Here is an 18,837-nt window from a genome sequence, read left to right on the forward strand (position 1 = left end):
GTGACTAAGCCAAATAAAGCAAACAAACTCAAGCAAGTTATGACCAAAAACAAAATTAGGCAGATTAAGGCCATTAGGAGTTTCATAACCCCATACCATAAAAACGCAAAATATTCTGTTTGGGAACACTTGGAACTCTATGAGCAGATGATGGACACTTTCATCTGAAAGACAACCAGAACTGCATAGAGTATGTAAAATGGACCTTCTCCCCTGAGTACTCCAGCTTCTTTGCCGGACTGGAGGACCAGAACCATTCAAGATGGTCCACATACAGGGCGGCCATCTTGAAACACTTTTCCACCCACAGAAACCCCCAAGAGGCTTGCAAAGCAGCCTACAATCATACGAGAATGTGTGCAGGAGCTCAAACGTGCCTTTGCACAAACCACTAGGAGGATGCGCATGGATAACGGAGTTTGTAACCACCTTCTTTCTTGCACTCCCAAAGTATATTATGACCCAGCTGGTGAGGGATTTCCATGACAAAAGATCTCTGGACTGGGTCAAAGAGCAGGTGACCCGCATTTATGACGTCCAAAAACCTGCAGAAAATAAAAATCTGAACAAAAACCCCAAACCAGCCAACACCCCTGCTGCTGCTAAGGTGGCGGAAGTGAAGGTTGCCCCAATTTTAGACCTAGAGATGGGGGGGCCTAAAAATATACCTGCACAAAATCAGCAAAATCAAAGACCCAGAAGTCCTTCAGGCCAATCACAAACAGGTGGCAGTCAGGGAGGTAATCCCACAAATGGGACCCCTAACTCCCCAGATTGTATCAGTCCCAGAAACCGACCAATCCTGGGGTATGTATGGACTCCCCCAGCCCAAGGGGGGTTCCAATCAGGTAAGTATTGCCCCAGGAAACTTCCCTCCTAACTTTCTCAGGAGGGCAGTGATTCCCCAAATGCTGGGTTAAGTTTCTTCCCCCGATACTCACAAAACCCCAACCTGCAGGACAACCCTCCTTTCATTCCCCGATTTCAGGAAGCCAGACAACTCAATCTGGGAGAGGGGAGGCCATGGGTGAAGGGTTATCAAAATTCACCATATACAGGGTACTACGGGAGAAGGGATAGTTACCCTTCCCGTGATCCACCTAGAGTTGACCAGAGACCCCCTTACCAGCCAGAACGGGTGTCGCAACTGGAGCACCAGGTCCAAAACCTTACCCAGGATCTGGGTCGCATGTTGAGGGCTCAACAGAACCCTCAGATAAACATGGTGGCTCAGAACCCCACAAACCAAGGGTCAGGTACCCCAGAACAATGACTGGGCGAGAACCCTGACAGTTCACCGGTTCCACGGAGGAGGCACGGGGGAACAGAGGTGTAAAGCCTTAGAGGAAGCTTCCTTCCTTACTCGTGAAAAGCCCCTAGATACCCAGGAACTGAAACCAAGATCTCCTGCCCCCCAAAAACCTGCAACCCAAGGAACAGAGGGTGGGTAGGAGCAATAAACTCAAAAAGGCCCATTTTGTGGAGGAAGTTAGTGTCCTCCAATTTGAAGGAGAAGAATCCTTAGAGGATTCTGGGAAAAAGATCTTCTACTTCAGGGACGGGAGGACTCCTCCCCCTAAAGAAAAATGAGTCTCAAGAGATCTAAATGAAGACTGGTTGGGTGTGGGAACTGAATCAGAATCGCCCATCCTTGAACCCCAGAATGAGCATCCAGGAAACCCAACAGTAACAGACGGATCCCAAACCTCACAAATTATGTTGACTGCCTCCAAAAGAGGGGATGGGCAGCCCAGAATGGGAAAGGGGAGCCCGAAACTCCCCAAATATCCAAATGCAAAAATTTGCTTTCAGATCCCCAAACTTCCAGACAGAATTATGCCCAAACTACCCATGTGTCGGAGTCAAAAATAAGGAAATTGAGCACCCAGATTGCCCAAAATTCACATTATCTTTTCCCCCTTGAGGAGAAGCTAATTAGATTTTATGCCCCGGTCCAAGTGCAAGGCCAGTGTACATTTTCGGCGCTAGTGGAAACTGGATCCCAAGCCACGCTTCTGTCAAAAAGGGCCTTTGATCAGCTAAATTCAGGAAGAAGGGAGTGATAACAGATCCCTCTCACCTCTCTTCCTGGACAACTCCAGAACTATGATGGGAATTAAATTCCTGTCGAGGGGACTGCGGATTTGGCAACAAAAATTGGACGACACAAAGTGAAACACCCGGTCATAGTCATGACCCCAGAGGGCACACCCTGTCTACTAGGGAATTACATCCTGCATAGGTTGTCACGCCTAATAGACTGTGTGAACAAGGTCCTCTGGACCAATGTTCCCTCTAATTTTTTTGGGCCATGTGCGCTAAAGAATAGTTGTTTGCGGGCTGTTTTTCAGTCATGTGCGCAACTGAGTGATGCGCTGCCAGACCGTGGGTGTTCGGCGGCAGCGTGGCAGCGTGCCGTGGAGCCCCACCAGTGAGCAAGGCTTAGTGATCAGATTCCACAGTGTGCAAGCGAGGAATGCGAATTTGCGGCACAACAAGCTCTACTTCAAGGGACATTTGGGTGCTCTATTCTCCTCCCAAGGCTTAAGCTCATCTCAAATTGTGTCCTTATCCACAGTCGTTAAACATGCTGCCCTGCCATGCCCAGCCAGTATAAAATGTCAGTATATCTTCTGGCGTTTCTCCAAGGACAACTCAAAATAATTATTCTTTTATATAAATCATTTCTATCGCTGCTGCCACTTTGGGGATGACATCATGGGCTGTAGCTAGGTGGCGCATTGTAGAAGTGGGCAGGTTGAGATTCAGCCCTCCCTCACCCCCCGAAATGTTGGGTTATGTTCATGACATTACCTGCCTGACATACACTACAGACCCTTCAGAAGGCAGGGCACAGACGAAAAACGGTGCTCGCCGCAGCTGCACAGTTAACAAAGGCTCTGCAAGTACTTATGTAAAGGGTTTCATTGTTCACTTAGCAACCCCATTCGTATGCATACGTTTTTAGGCAATTTATGGGGTTAGTACTTGCATGTCAGGGCAGGGACTGAGAGTGATTAGAAGGGTACTAAGGGGCAGGAGACAGCTCATTCTCACACAGCACTCCTTTACTGTGTGGTTTCAGATTTGTAGGAGAGAGTTAACTGCTAGTAACATTGAAGCTGCACTAGAATAGTCTCTCTCATTAGAATGTGTGAAGAAGTTAGAGGACCCGGTCCCCAAGTAAGTTTGCTCTCTGACCCCACAATCTGTGAAGTTGGCACCTGACCTCTCCCACATTTAAAGGGTTAGACCTCCTCCCCCCAACATTTTGACTGAGGTGCACCCCTGCTTCCTTGTAGATCGCTATATGCAATAACAGCAGGTCCAGATCCATATTGTCAAATAACTGTGAATGCAAGCAGACGTCCAAGGCCAAATGATAATAAGTTATTGTATAGCACTTAGGCTTAAGCTCTTTTTTATAGAACAAATATGCATACAATATCACCCAACCTGTGTTGGTAATCATTTATCGACCTCAGAAGGATGAAAGGCTGAGATGGCCTTACTGGGATTCGGACCTGCAGATCACACACACATCACAGCTGTGAGCGCTCAACTCACTGGCCAATGCGTTATCATATCGGCTATAGTAAAAATGAGCAATTAGTGGACTGAATACCATTAAACTGGTAACTGAGATTTAATAGCAGACCAGTTAAGTTAATCTGGGCTTAGTGCGCTTTACAAATGTCACACTCACAATAAATAAATAAACCCTGTAATGGACCGTAGGTTGCACTAGTTGCAAGTCAGCCCGCCACCAGCAGGCCAATCCTATGCGCCACCTCAGGGGGTTAATTTGGGACATCTGCACAAGTCTGGGGTTAGGCATCTGTGCACTTGACTTTACCCCTCCAGTGAATGCTGGCCCTCTTGACTGCAGCAAAATTCAGGGGCTCTGTGTGCGACCAACCTACTCACACACGTGAGTTACTTTTTCTTTCTTTCACCAATGCATCAGGGCTGGACCCCTGAGCTGCTCGGGGCTGGCCCTCTTGACTACAGCAAAAGAAACTCTGCTTCAAGACCAGGAGCTCTGTGTGTAAACTAGCTGACTCACACACTAAACTTTTTCTTTCTTTTACCAATAAATCAGGGGATAGCGCAAACGCAGTCCCTCACTACCAGAAATAATGCAGTCGAGTATACCGCATTTGGGGCCATCCAGGGCTCAGCAAATCCGGTGTGCAATGGATGAGCCTGCCTCAACCTGGGACTCGAGATCTGCCTTGGTGATCACAGATGCTCCCCTGCCAGGTAAGTATGAGTTGCGAGCAGGAGGGCAGGGGTTGGGCAGCGGGCGGGTCCATGGCCCTCCTGAGCCGACGGGTTACCCCGCTTAACAAGAGCGTCTCGGGTGGGGTGCCCCCCAGCAGGACACAGCAATGCTGTGAAGGCAAGGCCCGATCGTACTCGATCGGTGCTCGGACGAGGCAGGCGTCACAGCAGCCGGTAGCCAGTCTCCGCCCCTCCAATCCCCAGGAGCTGGCTGGGCCTTCTTAAGGTTGGAGGGCCTGGGCGCGAAAACAGAGCCCGGGCAGGGCAGGGTGGCTTCAAGAACTACCGGGGCACCTGATAACATGGGGCGCACATTGGGGGAAGGGGGGGCCGGCCGTCTGACATCCATGGGGAAACACACCATAGTGGTTTTTGCCAAAACCATCATACGACGAGACGAGAGTCCTCCTTACCTTGCAGCACAGAGGCAGGCTGGCTGTTGGCTGCTGACTGTGGCCTGGGTCGTCGTCGCCTCAACTGGTGGTCCTCCTCAGTGTGGCTGTCCTGTGTGTGGGCACTGGTCTGGCGGCCTCCAAGTTGTCTGGTGGTGCCCGGTGACTGAGGTCCACTGGTGCACCCCAATAAATCATGCCCATCCAGGGCCAGGGTGGCTCAGAGGCCCAATAGCATAGTCAGTCACGTGTGTCACGTTGTGATGGACCTGGCAGCACAGAGTCTGGGCGGGCACGAATTTTCATTGGCTTGTTCTTCCGCGGCGGCCCCCCAGTACCCCAGGCACAAGTGGAAGTTGTTTCAACTTTGTAAAGAAGTGCAACAACAAATTTGTTGTTACTTCGTTCAAAGTTGAAGCAACTAGTGTGCAATGTCACTGGCCCCAGCTCAGCCCTGCAGGCAGGCTGCCCCCCCAGGGTCAGGACTCGGAGCACGGCGGCAGGTGTTACAATTGCTTTAGTGTGTGCAATTGCTTCAGCCGCCTCCCTCTACAGATCAAAGTAACGGTTGAACTTGGCCACCGCCGGCCCGAGCAGAGCGCGAGCCAAGCACCACACGCCACTCACCATTTTCAATGATGCTGCTTGCTGCACATGCATCTGCATGCATCATAAATTATGATGCATGCATGATGCAATCATCAATGCAAGGTAACAACATCTAGTGTTAGTTACCTTGCTATGATGATGAATTGTGTGCAGACACTGCAGAGTGCCCAGGGGTCTGACTTGACTTCCCGGCCGCGGGCTGGAAAAAAAAAAAATAAATAAATAAAAAAATAATAAAATTAACAAAATGATGATTAGAGTGCGCGGCAAAATAAGCACTATGCGCGGCTCACAATCAAAAGGTGCGCGGCCGCACAGGCGCACACCTTACAGGGAACATTGCTATGGACTCAGACTAACAGGCCAATAAAATTGAAAAAGAGCGTCAACCATGTTAGTTTAAATGGCACATGCCGCATGGTTGTTGAACAAAAACCTGATCATATTGAGTTTCATTTCCAGAACAATCCAATACCTGACATGACAGTAATTGCTGTAGGACAACAAAATGGTGATGGAAACCCTTCTACATTCCTGAAAATCAACCTTCCTTCCAGTATTAAGAGGCATTCTACACTGGAAGGGAATACTTTGAAATTGTATACCAATTCACAATCTGAAAATCCCAATTCCATAACCAAAAGTGATGAGAAACCAGCTCAAAGTTTAGCTGACATTCTGAAAATTAGAGAACAGTTATTCATCCCTATTCAGTTAAATGAGGGGAAGGAATCTGTTCTTGCCCGAGTGTGCGTAAACAATGGTAAGAGCTTCATCAGCAAAGCGACGTTCAAGCAGCTTCCAAAAGATCCAGCCATTCCCACATTCAAATTGATCGTTAAGTGGGAATTGGGCCTGGAAACTCTCAATTCCAAACATCTCCTGCCTAGCAGGTGTATGCTCAAAATCTCTATAGGAAACAAAAGCATAGTACATAATTGTTGGGTCACTTCCGAAGAGGCTCACTTGCAGGGTTTGATGAAGGCGCTGAGAATAGTTGGTCCCACTATTCCAATGGGTCGAATCGCCTTCGCAGACCTTCTAGGACGATCAGATGCAGAGGGGTCTCGCAGGACGACAGCGGGCTCAGGGTGCCAAACCTTCCAGCGGGTCACCAGCGGTTCCTCGACTCGGCTTCTTGTTGCAGGATACTTGGCTCCTTATCCTTTGTTTGTGTGAACTCAGGAGATCGACCTGGTAGTGGTGTTTTCGTCCACCTCTTATCCAAAGTTCCCATTGCGCCCAAACGGAGAGGACCCAATGGGAGATCTGCTCACAAACACTCACTCCATACGTGGACCAATCACGGACCACGGTGGTCCCAGGCATTCAGGACACTCCAGACTCTCTGGCACCCATGATGTGTATTGGGAACAGACATCCCAGCCCACATCCTGGAGGCACACACACAAGGCATGCAGAAGCCCGCGAAAGCTTTGAGTTTCGCGGGAAAGTGCATGACCAAATAAGGACTGACCCGGGCCAGCTCGACCTGGGGAAGGTGAAGGGGCAAGATGGCCAAAGGACAGGACAAAGAACCTCGTAGCATGGCCATTTTTGGAGCCAGGCCACCTATTCGCGCCAAACGCGGTAAGCACGGATAACATGGCAAAAAAGGGTTCAAAACATAAGATAAACGATAGCTGCCACCAATCCTGTCCGTGACACACCTGCACAGTTCATAATAAGTCCAGCGAGAGTTTTGAGGGCCTTTAGAATGACTAGAGACCCAAGGGTGCGGTAAAGTAAGTTACATTGCACTCTTGTTACATGTAGCACAAAAGCTGCAACATGAGGAAAGGACTAAGGGAAACGCAGTCTCCCAGTACTGACTGTCTTAAGGGCATGTCAGTTTCCCCATAAGAAGTGAGCGAAAGCCCAGAGGAGTGCGGCTGAGGGCTGCGCTTCTCTGGCAAAGGTTAGATGAGGGTGTATAACAGCAGCAAAAAGTTTGGGGGTTGACACATGGAGGGAAAATTACATTCAGATATGAAATCTTTCCTAACAGAGTCCCTGACAGAAATCATGAAAAACCTTGAGTCCCGTGGGATAATTCGTCCAGTCCGTAGCACCTTAATAATCCGGTGCTGGGGATTTTAAATGCGAACGGCCAGTGGAGACTCTGTGCTGACCTTAGGGAGCTAAATAAACAGGTCCACATGTCCCGATGGCCACTCCCTTACATTGACCAGGGGCTGGCCCAGATCCAGGGGTCAAAGGTATACACTGCCATCAACCTGACCAAAAGGTACTGGACCATGCCTGTCAGTAGGGAGGACCAAACCAAGCTGGCCTTTACCTTCGGGGGGCAGCAACACACGTGGACCCAGACTCCCTTCAGATACATCAACTCCAGCAACAAAGTCAATGGGCCTCATTACGGGTCGGGCGGTCCGGAATTAACAGTGGCGGTAAACCCTCCGCCACTGTTAATTCCGGACCGCCCGATCCCGACCCCTGCAGGCGGAAGGTGATCTTCCCACCAGGTCTGACCTGGCGGGTTAAACACCTCCCGCCTGCAGGCGGACGTGGAAACGCCAGCACCATCACGAGATGGTGCGGGTGTTTCCACTTCCCCATTCCCATTGAGTCCTATGTGACTGGTAATACGAGTCCGGCGGTAACCAGGTGGTTTTACCATCGCGGTTACCGCCGGACTCATAATGAGGCCCAATATCTTCTTACATAAGGCCATGCCCGACTTGGGTGAAAGGGGTAACCTGGCCTATGTGGATGATGTCCTGATAAAAAGCTCAACTGTGGAGGAACACATAGCGGAAATCTGTTATGTTCTGCCACAGTTTGTTTGTTTGTGTTTTTATTTATTTGTAGGGAGCCCTAAACCCTTAGGTAGCTGGGTGCACATCATGACAAGATTACTTATAGCTTAGTTACATTTTGCATAGATAAAGGTATATACAGAGTGCATATATAATTACAGTTTGCATAAGTACAGGTATATACAAGTGCATGAATAATTGCAGTTAGTTACATAATTAATGACTGGGAGGAGAGAAGAGAGAGCAAGCATATGTGGCTATAGGTTACTGGTCATTGTGGCATAGCCAAATGCGTGTGTTGCGCCTGAAGCTGTTATAAGATGGATCTATTCTTAGCTTGACTGGTAAAGCATTCCATTGCTGAGCTGCTTTTACCGGGAAGCTGTTTCCACCTGTTTTTTGTAAGCGGAAACTGGGCATTTGGAGACAGTAGGAGTTGGCTATTCTAGTTGGTCGTGTAGACAATTTTCTGGTTATTCTTTCCTTCAGGTATGGTGGTGCTGCATTATTTAGGCATTTGAAGGTTAAAGTGACCATTTTAAGGAGGATCCGATAAGTAATTTTTAGCTAATTGTGATTTCTTCTGGTATTGGATATGTGCTCTTTAGTGGGGAGTTTCAGAGCTGTTCTGAGCACATTGTTTTGCAATGTTTGTAGTTTGATAGTGATATATTTATTAGCTGCTGCATAAAGTGCATTGCAGTAGTCTAATTTGGAGAGTTGAGTGTTTTGCCGGAGCAAAACTATCCTTCCAAAACGCACAGTGGTGAAGAACCCATGTCAACTTCTTGGGGCATGAGATAACTCCTGAGGGTCACTGTCCCCAGGAGAAGAAAGTGGAGGCAATCTTAAAACTGAAAGACCCCACAACTCTGCGTGAGCTAAGAAGCCTCCTTGGATTGACTAATTACAGTAGGAAGTTCATTGAGGAGTATGCATAGATCACAAGATCCCTGATCCATCTGTTGAAGGGGGGGGAGGTCAAGTGGGAGTGGGGTTCAGAACAGGCAGAGGCAGTTAAGCAACTCAAAAGAAGCCTCTTACAAGCGCCTTGTCTAGCTTACCCTGTCAAAAACAAGGAGTTCTTCTTGGAGACAGGGTTTGCAAATACAGCTTGACAGCAGTATTATATCAAAAGCATGACAAGGTCAATAAAGTCATCTCCAATACAAGCAAGACTTTATCCTCTGTGGAAGAAAAATTCAATGATTGTGAGAAGGCACTCCTGGCAACGGTATGGCATTGAAAAATTACAGCCTGTTCATCCAAGGGGAACACATCATAGTGGAGACTCCACACTAGCCTTTGCAATACCTCTAAAGTGACAGAATCCGGGCCAGAAATGTGAGTAATTCCAGAATTACTTCCTGGATTATGTCAATGCAAGGCTTTCCTGTGGAGGTCAGATATGGCCAAAACAAGAATAGTCCCCTCGCACAAGGTCTGGCTGACTTGCAGAATTGTGCCAGAGAAAACTGTCTTGGGAACGAAAGTCTTAAAACCCAGGGCAACATGGAGGTGTACCTGAATTCCCTGCACAAAGTCTATAAAGAAGACAAGTGTGAGGGAATTCCCTCAGTTTATGTGGACGGGTGCTCCTACCATGTTGACAACAATGGGTAAAAGGAACTGGTGGCCGGCGTTGGGAATGCCTGGGTGAATAATGCCCCGCAACCCTACGCTGGGTACAAAATCGGTCCCCGGAGTAGTCAGGTGGCAGAGTTGATGGCGGTTCATCAAGCCATCCTCACTGCCGTCCAACACCAACTCCACAAACTGGTCATAATCACTGATAGAGATTATGTCCAGAACGGGTTCGTGGAGCACCTGGTTAATTGGAACACCAGAGACATGCTATGTTCTAACAACAAACCGCTTAAACATGGCAAGCTTATCCAAAATGTTGATGATCTGGTCACCTCGAGTGGGATGACCATCCATTGGAAGAAGATCAAGGGTCATTCCAGAATAGAGGGGCCAGGCAAAACTGGAAATGACCTAGCTGATCAGCTGGCCAAAACCGGAGCCATCCAGGGGGATCTCCTTGAGATTGAGTCCCAGTTGGGGGAAATCCAGGTCACTGCTATCACTAGGTCCCAGACAAATTCTCACAATGAACTCTCACCTGCCCAATGGAGTAAGGAGACCCCAGATGCTAATCTAATCATGCCACAAAAAGTGGATCCGATTATTGGTAGATTGGATTAACACATTGAGGACCGTGAGAACTTTCCCCTGACGGATACCGATTACATTGGGAAAGAGGACCTCATAGTGTTGATGAAATGTCCAAAAATGTTCAGAATCCAAGACAGTTTGTTGGTAAGGAGATCCATATCTGGCTTTGACCAGTGGGTGGTCCCTACCTCATTCCGAAGCCTGATGCTAAGTCACGCCCATGATGTGGCCGCAGCCGGTCATCAGGTTTTCACACTACTTTAGAAATCTTGTGAGAGGTTGCATACTGGACACACATGGGGCAGGACCTCGACCAATACTTGAAGGGGTGTCTTGTGTGTGCACAAGTTCAGCGAACTTCACTCACACACCGAGCTACCCTCCAGAAGAGGGGGATGATACTGCCTTGGTCAGATTTACAAGTAGATTTCCTCGGGCCCGTGATTTGCTCCTCTAGGGGGAACAAGTACATGTTAACCGTAACATGCTTGTTTACCAAATGGGTGGAATGTCTCCCTGCTCCAAATTGCAAGGCAGGAACAGCAGCTGCCCTGATGATCAATCACATCTTCTCGCGTTTTGGCCTACCCCTAAGGATTGAGTCAGACCGAGGTAGTCACTTCACCAGCGAAGTGATGACAAAGATGTGGGCTAAAAAGGACACTTCGATTGTATACCGCTGTCCTCTAGTGGTAGAGTTGAGAGGTACAATAAAACCATTGTGAGCATTCTAAAAATGTTTGTGGCAGATTCTGGGCCAAGTTGGGACATCCAATTACCGCTTGTCCCGATGGCCATCAGATCTACACCTTCTTCTGCAACAAAGATGTCTTCATTTGAGCTGATGACTGGCGAAGGATGGTTCTACCTCAGCATTTGCTCTATAGAACACAGTAGTAGACACTGATAAACGCCTACACAACTCATGAGTATGTTGAGAATCTAAGAAAACACCTTCAACATGCTTTTGCATACACTCAGCAGAATCTAGAAAGATCTGCAAAGGGGATGAAGACTCAATATGAATTAAAAACAACCAAAAAGGAATACCAAGTCAGAGACAGGGTCTACTTGTACAATTTCCAGAGGAACCAGACCAAAGAGCACAAATGTTTGCCCAGTTGGCGCGGTCCTTTTGAAATTGTAGATAAAATGTCACCTCTTGTCTACAGAATCCGTGTCCCCGAAGGCGAATTGACAGAAGAGAAATGGGTCCATATTAATCAGCTAAAGAGTTGTCACCCTAGGCACACTTTGCAACTAATTGAGGAGCCGAGAGAGAATCAAATAGAGGAGACATCTGAAACATGAGAATAAGAAAAAGAAGAACCAGAAGGGAACAGATAGAGTTTTGGTATAATTATGTAACAGGGAGTATTTTTCTTCATTATCAATTGTCATCATTGAATGCCTGCGTATCCCACTGCTGTCAACCCGATTGGAGGGCAGTTAGTGGAAAATGGTAGGAACCGGTTTGTGTTTTCTTTCATAGATTTGTACTGGTTGCACCTTCACTACCAAGGAGGACCTCCTCGGGGACCTGGAAAGGAGAAATCAAAGAAAATCTGGGAGTGTCACTAAACACCATAAGGGAAGATCCAAGAGAAATCTGGGGGTGTCGTTCCACGCTGCAACGAGAGACAGCAAGAGGGTCGGGACGTTCCGCTCTCTGATTGAAGAAGGACTCATACCAGATTGATCCTGCTTTGCCCCATTAAGGAATCCCACTTGCCCGATTCTCCCTCGACTTGGAATTGCAGAAGAAGTCGGGGGGATATGTGGGATATATTGACACACTCAACAGTATTCCCCCACATCACCAAGCTGCATGCGCACAAAAACAGCAAAATGGCTGCGCTGGCTCCTGTGTGCGCTATGGCCTCAAAACTGCAGTTTTGCAGTAACAAAAAGATGGCTGCACCTTCTTGCCAAGCACACCGGGGCAGGATGGAACAAGGGGACACACTAAGGGAGCGTGCCAGTGTGTTCCAAAAAAAATGGAGTGAAAAAGCAGCACTGTTTTGCTGAAAGCCCAAGATCTCCATATAAAGCAAACTTTTCACCTTTAAAATAATGCTGCTCAATTCTGAAAACCCACTAATCTCCCATTAAAAACGGGAAATCTGTGGTGTTTTTGGGAAGCATCCTGATACCACTAACTGCATGCTCGCTGCTATCCTGCCATGCAGCTGACCTTTAGTATCCAGTGACCAGAATTGCCAGTGCAGAAGTGCCATCTGGTGACCAGAACTGGCCAGCTGTTTGCCAGGCATGCTGCTGTGTAGTGACCAGAACTGTTAACGGTCCAAAAATCCCAAAACTAAAGTAACTGTGAGTATAATTGCAACCCCATAGAAACCACAGCCTATCTTGTCTTGCATTTGTACTTATACTACTCTCTAAGTCATCCTATCGTTACCCTGCTAACTTTTTAAAACTGTCAGAATCATTCTTGCAACTCTGCCCTTGATTTCTATGCTAGCGTCATCTCTTTAGTAATTTTGTCTTGTGTAATCCTAAGCCATTTGGACTGGTTTCCGCCAGGGTTGGGCACTGGGGTGACGGGGTTGACGTTGCGAATCAACCCTGGCTCTTACTGTGTCCCTCTTTGGTGGGCTAGCCTGAATACTCTATTTTAAAGTAAAACTGTTCTTCTCACAACTGATTTTCTTTCCTATTTCACAGCTCCATTTTACTCAAAGCGCACCTTTTTATATCTTGCATAACTCACCCAATTTACCAGCTAGAGACTTAATTTCACTTCCATATTGTTACTGTGATATACTTCTCCCCCCCAACAAATCAGTGTATTTCACTCGTTTTTATTAAAAACTGTTTGGGTAATTTCAGGCGGGAATAAAAAAAATTGCAAAGTTTCCAACGTGTCATTTTGCTGCAATCTGTTTTAAACTGTCCACTCATTTTCGAAGTGTATGCTTTTGGTAATCCATTCTTTGTGATTATTAGTGTCTTTGCATTGTTGCTTTAGTGAGGAATTATATTTGCTTCAAGGTTTTTAACACACATTCATTATGCATTTGTCCATTTCTGAGTGTCATTTCATAAGGGGTTTAAAATCCGTTTTTCTCACTTATTTGGGGAGGGAAGGTCAGATTTGAATTCCGCTTTATGTTTCTTATTCCTGAGTTGATTATTTGTGGGTTGAGGGAACATTGCAGGGGGAAATTCTAACTTGGGTGCTATCTTTCCTAAATCAAAAAGTGTTCCTATTCCGCTGTGCTGTGTCTATGTTGCACTAGCAGGTTAAACCCAGTATATTGCTCACATTCTCATTGTAATTATCACCCCAATGGTGATTGCCGCCACATATTAAAAAGTGTATGATTTCTTTTGAATTTTAAAATAAATAAATAAATAAATATTGCATTTTACCAACCAGCCTGGTTCATGGTCCATTATGACCCGGGGTATTTGAAAAGGGGGGGTTATATGAGTGGTGTACCATCTCAATATTGAATCTATATATATTTATATAAAGAGATAAGCATTTCAGTCATGCGCTGCATACTAGGCCGAGACCAAGGTGTGTGCCGCCTGATTGAAATCCTTAGCACCCTTAGTGCCTTAGTTTGTGTGGTTTGAAGTTTCCTCAGGTTTTTGGAGGAAGTGCCTAGGAAGAGGACGTTTCAGTAGTCTAACTTTGCCCCCACTGTGGCCCTTGCAATGGCTAGGCAGTTTTTTGGGGAGAGGTAAGGTTTGATAGCATTAATGGTCTTGGTAGTTAGCGCTGCAGAGGAAGCTATCGCATTCACTTGTCGTGACATGGAGAGTGTGGCATCTAGGTAGACCCCTAAGGTTTTGGTAGCTGTTGCGGTGGTGTTGGTCGTGTTGTCAATGTTAAAGGATGCATATTTACTATCCAGTTTGCTGAGGACTTGTTTGGGACCTACTAGAAGTATTTCTGTCTTTTCTCCATTGAGACAGAGACCATTTGCCGCCATCCAGGCCTGGATGATGGCGTAGATCTTGTTGAGTATAACTGCACGTGTTCCGTGCACTCTTTAACCAGGGATACAGGGCAGGTGTCCCCCTTACAGGAAGAGGGGTTGATTCCTTTTATGAGTGCTAGGACATCTGTTTCAGTCACGTCTCTGAGAGAGAATGGTTGATTGTCTTTTTTGTCATGGGAATGTTTTGGTGTAGCGTATGAGTTAGTTTTTGGGAGGGCATTACGATGGGCTTTTATCTTTTCTTGGAGGGTGTTTATTTATCATGGCCTTTTGAATGGTGTCTATTACATAATTGCAGAATAGTGGGCTTACCATTGGCTCTTGTTCCGTTCTCAGCCCTCTGTGCACCTCTTCAAGGTGATGTGAAATGACTATGGGGGTAATTCATAGAATTCAGCGCACAAGTGGCGCACGCGGCTGGCGCACAGTGTGCGCGTGCGAATCCCTGCGCCAGCCGCGTGCGCTAAAATCCATTTCCGCGCACAGCGTATTCATGGATTCCAGCCACCAAAACCAGCCGTGGCGCACAGTTGCGCAGCGACCCTGCAGCAGCGCCAGTTACGCCTCCAAGAACGCCTCTCGCGCAGGGAAAAGCCATCAAAATCCCCAACCCAGCGCAAAGGGCAGCAGCAAACGCAGAGCTGGGAGCGTGTATTCCAGGGGTGTGCGGGTGTTTCCATACGCGGCTGGGCTGGGTACGTGTATTTCAGGGGTGCGCGAGAAAGTCTACACGCGATTGGCCTGGGTACGTGGATTTCAGGGGTGCGCGAGAAAGTCTACACGCGATTGGCCTGGGTACGTGGATTTCAGGGGTGCGCGAGAAAGACTACACGCGATTGGCCTGGGTACGTGGATTTCAGGGGTGCGCAAGAAAAACTACACGCGATTGGCCTGGGTACGTGGATTTCAGGGGTGCGCGAGAAAGTCTACACACGATTGGCCTGGGTACGTGGATTTCAGGGGTGCGTGAGAAAGACTACACGCGATTGGCCTGGGTACGTGGATTTCAGGGGTGCGCGAGAAAGTCTACACGCGATTGGCCTGGATACGTGGATTTCAGGGGTGCGCGAGAAAGTCTACACCCGATTGGCCTGGGTAAGTGGATTTCAGGGGTGCGCGAGAAAGTCTACACGCGATTGGCCTGGGTACGTGGATTTCAGGGGTGCGCGAGAAAGTCTACACGCGATTGGCCTGGGTACGTGGATTTCAGGGGTGCGCGAGAAAGACTACACGCGATTGGCCTGGGTACGTGGATTTCAGGGGTGCGCGAGAAAGTCTACACACGATTGGCCTCGGTACGTGGATTTCAGGGGTGCGCGAGAAAGACTACACGCGATTGGCCTGGGTACGTGGATTTCAGGGGTGCGCGAGAAAGTCTACACGCGATAGGCCTGGGTACGTGGATTTCAGGGGTGCGCGAGAAAAACTACACGCGATTGGCCTGGGTACGTGGATTTCAGGGGTGCGCGAGAAAGTCTACACACGATTGGCCTGGGTACGTGGATTTCAGGGGTGCGCGAGAAAGTCTACATGCGATTGGCCTGGGTACGTGGATTTCAGGGGTGCGCGAGAAAGTCTACACGCGATAGGCCTGGGTACGTGGATTTCAGGGGTGCGCGAGAAAAACTACACGCGATTGGCCTGGGTACGTGGATTTCAGGGGTGCGCGAGAAAGTCTACACACGATTGGCCTGGGTACGTGGATTTCAGGGGTGCGCGAGAAAGACTACACGCGATTGGCCTGGGTACGTGGATTTCAGGGGTGCGCAAGAAAGTCTACACGCGATTGGCCTGGGTACGTGGATTTCAGGGGTGCGCGAGAAAGTCTACACGCGATTGGCCTGGGTACGTGGATTTCAGGGGTGCGCGAGAAAGTCTACACGCGATTGGCCTGGGTACGTGGATTTCAGGGGTGCGCGGGTGGTGGGTGTGCGGGAAGTTCAAGACGTGAATTGGCAGTGTGGGTCCTCCCAGGTCTCCCCTCTACCCCCTCCACGACCTCTGCAGGCATCCCACACCACAGGGGACTACCCTGCACCCCATGTCATGTCCCACAGGCAGCCCATCCACCATGGCCATGCCCCCCAGCCAAGCCACATGTCCCCTTGCACCCCCACCCCCCAGCACTGTGGGGCACCTGCCAGCAGGCCCCCACCCATGTCTCCCAGCACCCCCACCCCCCAGCCACCAGGGGCACCCTCCACCAGGCCCCCACCCATGTCTCCCAGCACCCCCACCCACCAGCCACCAGGGGCAGCCTCCACCAGGCCCCCACCCATGTCTCCCAGCACCCCCACCCCCCAGCCACCAGGGGCAGCCTCCACCAGGCCCCCACCCATGTCCGACTCATGTCTCCCAGCACCCCCACCCCCCAGCCACCAGGGGCAGCCTCCACCAGGCCCCCACCCATGTCTCCCAGCACCCCCACCCCCCAGCCACCAGGGGCAGCCTCCACCAGGCCCCCACCCATGTCTCCCAGCACCCCCACCCCCCAGCCACCAGGGGCAGCCTCCACCAGGCCCCCACCCATGTCTCCCAGCACCCCCACCCCCCAGCCACCAGGGGCAGCCTCCACCAGGCCCCCACCCATGTCTCCCAGCACCCCCACCCCCCAGCCACCAGGGGCACCCTCCACCAGGCCCCCACCCATGTCTCCCAGCACCCCCACCCACCAGCCACCAGGGGCAGCCTCCACCAGGCCCCCACCCATGGCTCCCAGCACCCCCACCCCCCAGCAGTGCAGGGGCAGCCTCCACCAGGCCCCCACCCATGTCTCCCAGCACCCCCACCCACCAGCCACCAGGGGCAGCCTCCACCAGGCCCCCACCCATGTCTCCCAGCACCCCCACCCCCCAGCAGTGCAGGGGCAGCCTCCACCAGGCCCCCACCCATGTCTCCCAGCACCCCCACCCCCCAGCCACCAGGGGCAGCCTCCACCAGGCCCCCACCCATGTCTCCCAGCACCCCCACCCCCCAGCCACCAGGGGCAGCCTCCACCAGGCCCCCACCCATGTCTCCCAGCACCCCCACCCCCCAGCCACCAGGGGCAGCCTCCACCAGGCCCCCACCCATGTCCGACTCATGTCTCCCAGCACCCCCACCCCCCAGCCACCAGGGGCAGCCTCCACCAGGCCCCCACCCATGTCCGACTCATGTCTCCCAGCACCCCCACCCCCCAGCCACCAGGGGCACCCTCCACCAGGCCCCCACCCATGTCTCCCAGCACCCCCACCCCCCAGCCACCAGGGGCACCCTCCACCAGGCCCCCACCCATGTCTCCCAGCACCCCCACCCCCCAGCCACCAGGGGCACCCTCCACCAGGCCCCCACCCATGTCCGACTCATGTCTCCCAGCACCCCCCACCCCCCAGCCACCAGGGGCAGCCTCCACCAGGCCCCCACCCATGTCTCCCAGCACCCCCACCCCCCAGCCACCAGGGGCACCCTCCACCAGGCCCCCACCCATGTCTCCCAGCACCCCCACCCCCCAGCCACCAGGGGCACCCTCCACCAGGCCCCCACCCATGTCCAGGAACAGAGACTTCCATGCTGTCATGTGTGCAATCTGCACAGGGCTCCCCATGTCACATTCAAACACATGCAACAACCATGCGGTTCACACATTACAGGTCGCACATGCATTACCATGATGTCCCTGCACACATACATGCGTACATGGCCTATGTCACACATGCAGGCAAGTATCAGACAACCAGCACACTGCAACATGCCCTGTCTCACACAGCAATGCTTGGCCACTTACCGCTCAACTCCAGATGGGTCTCCCTCTCAAGGACCTGGCTGTGGAGCGCTGGGTGTGCGCGTTCCAGGACCCTCAACTGGATGGAACTCATGCGGCCCCGGCCCCCCTCCACAAGGCGCCGGGCCTTCATGAGGGTCCTGGACCTCAAGTCCTCCCAGCGCTTCTTGACCTTCTGGATGGTGCGGGTTGCCACCCCCTCCGCGTCCTCTCCCGTCCTTCCCTGTTGGCGCGGGACGATCCGAAGAGGGCATCATACTGCCCCAGGACATGCTCCACCAGGACACCAACTTCGGTGGCAGTGAAGCTGGTGCCCCTCTGCCCCTCTGGCCCTCTGGCCGGGGGTTGCCACTGGTGTCAGATGTGGATGTGCTCGACATGGCAACCCCAGGGGCAGGAGTGGGTGACCAACTGGGTCCTGGGGCTGGGCTGTGGAGCGATGTCATTTGAGTCGGGACTCTTCTGTACCAGCAGGGGTGGACACAGCAACTGGAGCCCTGCAGATGGCTGATGTGCAGGCACCAAATGGCAGGGCACGGTGGCAGCAGGCAGGCAGGCAGGCAGCAGCAGATGGCATGTGGGAGGCTGCTTGGGGCACTGGGGGCCAGTGAATTGGCCTTCTGGGCAGGAGCGTGGTCTTCCGTGTGTTTTCACGTGGCCAGCTTCATACGGAGTGAATAGGCACGTGAAAAATCTGCACGCTGCGTGTAATGCGCGTAAGCGCGCGTGAAAAACTGCACGTCCGCGTGTAATAGGAGGAAAGGGTCCATGCATAAGCGTGCGCGCGTGAAAAACTGCACGTCCGCGTGTAATGCGCGTAATCAAACGTGAAAAAGTGCACGTCCGCATGTGACGTGACGCGC

General features: G+C 50.8%; 1 non-coding gene across 1 annotated transcript; it reads right to left on the reverse strand.

Moving 5' to 3' along the window:
• Positions 1–4,099: 4,099 nt before the first annotated feature.
• On the reverse strand, positions 4,100–4,271 carry LOC138496234 (U1 spliceosomal RNA). The gene has a single exon (XR_011277771.1). It is a non-coding gene; the product is annotated as a U1 spliceosomal RNA (small nuclear RNA).
• Positions 4,272–18,837: the final 14,566 nt, after the last annotated feature.

Source organism: Ambystoma mexicanum, chromosome 10 (genome assembly GCF_040938575.1).
Source record: "Ambystoma mexicanum isolate Mex_15411 chromosome 10, UKY_AmexF1_1, whole genome shotgun sequence".
NCBI lineage: Eukaryota > Metazoa > Chordata > Amphibia > Caudata > Ambystomatidae > Ambystoma > Ambystoma mexicanum.